The sequence below is a fragment of the Colias eurytheme genome, chromosome 20 (genome assembly GCF_061535395.1).
Source record: "Colias eurytheme isolate Ceu_HAF_F1 chromosome 20, ilColEury1 Martin Lab GWU primary, whole genome shotgun sequence".
NCBI lineage: Eukaryota > Metazoa > Arthropoda > Insecta > Lepidoptera > Pieridae > Colias > Colias eurytheme.
Genome location: NC_142999.1, coordinates 3,928,598 through 3,936,328, shown reverse-complemented (window position 1 = coordinate 3,936,328; position 7,731 = coordinate 3,928,598).

Here is a 7,731-nt window from a genome sequence, read left to right as displayed (position 1 = left end):
AAAATACGTAGTTTTGGTAAAGCATTATAGCTAATATCTATTGAATGAAAGACACTTACTTATCCCTAATTTTAACACGCTGTTCTTTTTAACCGACTTCAAAAAAAAGGAGGAGGTTATCAATTCGGCCGGTATGTTTTTTTTTTTTTTTTTTATGTATGTACACCGATTACTTCGTGGTTTCTGAACCGATTTACGTGATTCTTTTTTTGTTCGATGCGGGATGGTGTCGAATTGGTCCCATAAAAATTTTATTCGGATAGGCCCAGTAGTTTTTATTTTATGAGCGTTTTTGTCTGTATTTGTAAATGTTGCAAGTGCAAGTTTGAAGTCGGTTGTTTTTAACGCAGTTATTGACTTGTCTAGAAACATAAAAGATAAGCATTATGAATAGTAGTTTTCCGAAACAACCTGCAATTTGGCGAAAGAACTTCGAAATGATCAAACTCAGTACATTCCTTGTTACCTCCGTACATATAGACCCTGAAAATATATTATTTGAGCGTCATAGCTCATATTCAAAGCAAAGTTTGACGTATCTCGTTGTGACGCCAAGCAAAACATTTTAACGAGGGGTCTAGGATTAACAGTACGGTTGTAGATATAACAAGTTTTTGTTTGATTATTCCGCTGGCTTTCGACAAGGTCCTTTTCAACCTTTTGATTGAACAAGTGCTTTGTTATAAAATATTAGCCTTTCTTTGTGACAGGGTTTTGTGATATTGTAGTGATTTTCGGTATAATTTATGCAGGCGCGGTAAGGACTTATTGACCTTCCAAAATTTGTAAGCGAACTTATACTATAACTATGGATATTCAAGTAAATGTTTAGAGAGAAACTGATTTAAAATTAATGTTAAGCTTTAATTTACTTCAGTTAGCGTGGATAAATTTATGAATAATAAAAATTATGACTGAAATACTCGTACCTAGGTACAATAGGGCAATTATAATCATACAACAGCATTATTTTGATTTAGTAATCGCCTAAGCCGACCGTTAATTAGTTCCTGAGCCGATTAAGCTAAACCTTTAATCATAAAAATAAAACAATGTTCTTATAGAATAAAAACTAAACTATAAAAGAGTTCTATTGAATTTAAGCGGCTTACAAAGAGAACGGGCAAAATATTCCCGATTTGTGAGGCAATATTTTCTGTACGCAGTGGTGCAATATTTTTGCCAGTCAATCTCTGATTTGGTATTCGATAGGTATCGTCAAAAGGTATTTACGCTTTATAAAAGACAAATAAATATTTTTTTTTAATAATTTCGGGCATAACAGTACTTACCTATGTACTGTTCTTAAGTCTACATGTTTACAGACTTAAGAACAGTACATACTGTTATGCCCGAAATTATTCAAAAAATATGTATGTAGGTAACTATAAGCTCAAACTATAGCCTTTTTTAATTTAACCAGTATTATTCAACAAATACTTTTTAAGTCAGTAAGTACAATTTATGTGCATCAATACATACAAACATGGGATACTTTTTTGGCAAATACCCTACATTGAAAACGTAGATTATGTATATACATAGTATACTCACACTTATAGGTAATAAACTAATAACAAAAATATTCTTTATTTACCAAAAAACAAAAACATTACATTGATACAGGAGATCCAAACAGGGCTATTACCTCTACCTTGTTTATCAGAAGCGGTGCATAGGTCTCTGGAATATAAACGTTTCAAATCCATATTTTTATTGTTAAACATCAGCGTATATGCTATCTGTACGTAAATGAAACACTCGTTGAAGCAAGCTTTTAGCAGAATAAATTCAATTATAATATTTCGTTGTTGACGTCAACAAAATTAGTAAAACAAACGGAAAATACTTAATCCGTTTAAAATCAGTTAAAAATTTGTTATGGTCAGATAAATGAATATAGTAAATACAAATATTTGAATAGTTTTTATAAATAGATTTTTTATCAATATTGGAGCTTCTTCTACGGCAATTTTATTGACAAATTCTTAATTCCATCTAACTTTAGGTTAATATCTGTTTCCTTATATATTCATTAATAGAAATGACAAACATTTCATTATTTTACGATCTCATATCTCCAACTTTTATAAAATCAAAAAGTAAGAAATCGACTATTAACAATCTATGAACAATCTGAATTCAAATTACAGATAATAAAAACAAAGCGCCTGCTACAAAAGTATAAATAATAAGGAAACATTATTTGCCAAGTGAAGTTCTTAAGGGATTAAACTTTTAATTAGGAGATTTCCCGTTCTATAATCATCGTCCTTTGTCGGCGCTCGGATGTAGGTACTTAAGATGAGACTCAGCCAATTTGAAGTATTTTCGAACAATTTAATATCTTCATAAAAATTTAATTAAAAAGACTCCGTCTTTGTTATTTGTGCTTTGAAATGAAATACGAAAAAGACATACGACTCTTGCTATCTAATTATTATATTTATAAAAAGCTATTATATTTATAAAAAGCGTTAGCTTCTAATTTCTCTTTGTAATATATTTTAACGCGACACTTCAAAAGCTTCATAGGAGAGAAATACGAATAAATTGTTGATTTGATTTTTTAGGTAACCTATTAAAAACTCGAATTTCTATTACCCGAATCTTAAAACCCCGAAAACGGTTGTTAGAACTTTTAAAAGACAGATGTAATGAATGACAAATTTTTAAAATTCCTTTTTTAATTTCCCAGATGAATCAATTTCCAGATGCACCAAAACCAGATTTTTAAAAAGTATTTTTTTGTTTCCCGTATTCTCATAATACAGATCTCATTATACCAGATTCTCAGAATACTTTTTTTTGTTTCCCATCGTACCATTTTCCAAATAAACTATTGCCAAATTTTCATAATCTTTTTATTTGGTTCCCATATAATCGTATAACAGATAAACTATTGCCAGATTTTCATAATCTTTTTATTTGATTTCCATACAATCGTGATTATACCTTTACAATCGACTAAAAATAAACATTGTCAGTAAGTAAATTTATTGTTTTACGACGGCGAGTGCCAGAACCGACTCGCTATTGTTTTACTTGCCCATTACAGAAAGGTTTAAGTGTCAAATTCGACTCAGTAGGTTAGGTTAGGTTTGAACTGTGAGCCCCTACGCACGAGCCGAGCGAGCGAAGCGAGCGTGCCGCGGCAGCGGCCGGCGAGTGCCAGAACCGACTCGCTATTGTTTTACTTGCCCATTACAGAAAGGTTTAAGTGTCAAATTCGACTCAGTAGTTTAGGTTAGGTTTGAACTGTGAGCCCCTACGCACGAGCCGAGCGAGCGAAGCGAGCGTGCCGCGGCAGCGGCCGGCGAGTGCCAGAACCGACTCGATATTGTTTTATTTGCCCATTACAGAAAGGTTATAGTGTTAAAATCTATTCAGAAGGTTAGGTTAGGTTCGTGCTGCGTCCCCCTGGAAGGATTATGTTTTGCTGGATATCGTTTATTTGAATTTCAAAAATCTGGACATTGTTTGTCTGGATATAAATTAACTGTATTTCAAAAATCTGGACATTGTTTGTCTAGATATCAATTAACTGTATTTCAAAAATTTGTGTTTTAAAAATCTGGCTTTCGTGCATATGGATTACGGTCATCTGGATTTTGTGCATTTAGATTTCGTATGTCTGGAACTCATTCGTCTGGATTGTAAAACGTCGTACAAATAAAGAAATGGGCAAATGAAATTCGGAGTTGCGATTATATGGCAAACAAAACTTCGAAATTTTAAAATTCGGGGTTATGAAAAAATGTCCAAACGTTTTCTGGATTATGATATTCGGAATATTAAAATTCGAGATTAAGATAGGTAACCGATTTTTTATGAATGCCCAAACAGAAATATTATGATGTAGGTACGGCAAGGTGAGAAAATTCGCTTAGGAATTAGGATGGTCGCTTTAACAAATTTTGTACATAAATCTGAATAGGTAACATATAAATGATACGTTTCTCAGTTTTGTGGTCAAAATAATCTCTATTAAAAAGCTAAGTAGGTATAAGAATTACCAGCTCTAACACCACCACCTTAAAACGTAGAAACTAGTAAGTAATTTGTATGTTAACCTTTATTTAATCAAAAAGTCCTTTAAAAACAAAAGGTCCAAATATGTAAATCCTATAGCCGTGTCACAGCTGTTAAGACGTTCAATTGTTCCACCATTCTAGCTAAACATATGTTTATTTCACTGAATATTTATGAAAGTCGTGTTGACGCGGGTCCGATTTGGCTGAACGTCGAATTTTTAGTTCTGGACCGAATCAGCGATTCATTTGGATTCCATTTGTGAATAGCATTTGGCCATTATTCGATTAGTTGATATTTGTATTCACATATGTGGGTTTTTTTTATAGGAAATGGGAAAGATCTTAGGTTGAATTAAAGCTATTGATTGATAAACTAAAGGCTTATAAATTGAGTGATTATGAATTGGATTATTTACTCTACAAGAACATATTATATTTTCTTGAAAACGGTACTGATGGTATAATTTTGAAAACAGTAACATTTTCCAGAAGTAATACCTAATTCTGTTATTAAAAACTAATCGTGTAATGTCGTACGTTGACATAACCCGTGATTACGCAAGGCTAGAATGCAAACAAATCCATATCTATAAACATCAATTTGTCTGCGGCTCGCATTACCGTAACCCTAAATCAGTATTTTAGGCTGAAAGTCGATTATATGCTAACGGCTATTTGAGCATAAATTCAAGGCATAAAATATCATTATCTAGACGGCCGTAGCTAAGATTATTTGCATATGCGTAAACTAGAATATGGCCCAAGGGAGCCTCGTATCGGAGTGCTTAGGCAATTTTGGGAACAAATTTTCGTCGAACGGTTTGCGATATTTATTGTTTACGCGATGTGATCGCTTGAATTTCTTACAATGGCTGATGTTTTAGAACTGACATTTTTGTTTGAAGAGTTAGGTAGTAGTTATAGGCATGGCTGATTTATTTGAATTTGAATTTCATATTATTATATTTTATATGAAATTGACACATGAAAACTTTACACTAACTTGGTTTTCTAGAGCTTAAAATGAAATCATTATAAGTTCCCTTATTTTCAGGTTGCAGTACCTGTGTGTTTTGTAAATGTAAATATTTTGTTTTTTATATGTATAATAAATATCAGAGAGGAAAAATATAGCACGATCATATTTTATCCCTACAACCGTTGCAAAATAAGTGTATATTAAATGCCAAGATGCTAATAAAATCTACCTTCAGTCCTAAAAAAATTCTCTCGCAAATAAATTTTACCCGTAAACCATAAAAAATGCAGAGTCTCATAAGCATTTTTCACATAATCTTAGGGATATGAGGGCTCGTATCGTTTGATCCGGAACCCGAATAAGTTTACAAATGTTTCGCTCACAGTCGCTAAAAGGTCCTCGTTTGTTAGGCTGCGTTCACTGTTTGCACACCTCAAACTTAAATTTATCCAATCAGTCACTATATTCAAACTATATTACTACTAATTTACAACAACTTTGAGGTGCTTTGAAATCAACAAATTTCATAAATATTAGTTACCAGTTTCTTCAGGCTAGTGCCGGCAGGAAAGACAATAGTTACTACATTATCAGTTGGTATTATTATGTACTTACATTTACTTAACCTTCTAGGATTACAAAAAAAAATCAAAAAAATCTCTAGCTGTACTTTCGAATTCTCATCTGCACTCAGTTGGACAGCTTACAAGTGACGTCATTGTGCTGAATCTTATTATTTTATGCTCTTATATCGTTCTAGATAGGTCACCTAGTGGTTCAAATGACCCATAAATTTTTCAACATGGGCCGGGATATATCACTAAGGATAATCTGATTTTTGAAAGTGATTTTCTTAATCGTTTTGAGATTATCTTAAATACTAATTTATATAATTACTTAACAAAACTTTTAACAATTGTATATAATAGAATAGGCAGATATTAGCCACCATTTGCACAGATAATAATTATTATTTATTAGTATTACATAGGTCGTGTATAATTTTAACTCGTGATCGAATTTTTTCTACTCTTTCTAAATTTATATTTATAAAGCATTTGAATGCCATAAAACCAAAAATATCAAATTCTACATAGGTTGTGTTTTTTTTTATCATACTTTATTTACCGTGCACACAGCCTTATAGGTTTCTGTGATTGACCCTCATTACCTAGCGGAGTGCTTTTATTTCGGATCTAATTCAATTTGAAATAAACGCCTTTATGTTATTTGATGACACTTTAATTTATTGTAACGTAGGTCTATTTTACTCAATTTTCTTGCCACTTTGTATAGGATTTAACCCATTTCAAAATTTCTGAGAACTTGTTAGATCCATTATGGTATGGTTTACGTTTAGATTTGGGTTAGGTTTATACTGAAATTAAACTTTAAACTAAGTACTATTTATTTCAAATAATTTGAAAATTTAATTTAAAACTTTAGCTTTTTAGTAGGTAGGTACCTACTTACAACTACAATTTTTTCTTAAAATTAGATGTACCTACAACGCATTTCTAAAATTTTAAACTTTCATCTAGTATCAAATCTGCACTTTTTCTTCATTGGCACTTTCTTGTTATAAGTTCCTTTCTGTAGATCATGTCACAGAATATTTCAAAGTATCTAATGCATCATGTGTCAATTTTTTTTGCTGAAAGAACAAATTACCTACAAATCACCTCCTTCTAGATAAGGTTTATTAAACACATAGTTCAATCTAAATTAGTTTACCTTCTGAGATATTTCATTAATTACATCTGACCACAAAGACGATCCAAACATCTGCCTGTTATTTTGTATACAGTTACATTCAGTGTTGCCTTGCAGTCACTTTGGTAACTGAAGACACAAGCCAGATAGTTGATTAGTTTGTATATTCAGAAGAGAATAGTCTGCAGAATTACCTTGTAACCTGAGTGACTGCGTAGCTTATGAGCAGGGTTACATGGTGCTGATTTTCCAAATGTTTTACTCTAGGTATGGAGAATACTTTGGCTTTTATTGTTATGTCAAAAGATTTCGGAGACTGTGTATTAAATAGCATCATCGTGAATTTCATTTTGTTGTAGGAATCAATAACATTATTTCTAATTACAATTTTTAACACGGTTAGGCGTTGTGATAACAATTACTTATATACTTTTAACTTTTTTATTTGAAACTATATATTATATTGTCACGTTATGTATTTATAACAACTAAATCTAAATTACTTAAGTGTCGTTTAAATTCCAGCAATGGAATTATTGACGTTTCTTATTATCAGAGTCTGGTATCATATAAAAAAGTAATATAATACAGCACTCATCACACGGAAAGGAAACAAATTCCGCGAGTATTTTACCCACTTTCAGCAATAGATATGAGTCAGCGGCATGTAATACCCCGCTTATCTTCTAATTTACGTCCAAAACAGTTTGGCGGACACAAATGTATTCCGATCGTTGTAACAAAGACCAATTCCATTTCTTTGCGCTCTTTACGAAATGAAACCATGTCCAATGCCAAAACTACCACGATAAAAAAACTGTCGCGATATTGAATTACCATAATATATCTATGATGATATTTTTTCTTTTACGTCTCTATGTATTGGAGAATATTCAGCCGTGTTCCAATATCGTTTTCTACGTAGCAGTAATCATATATATTTGACCTTTTTGATAAAAAAGTATATAGGTGCTTTGTGGTAGTTCCAGATATTGGGCGAATTGG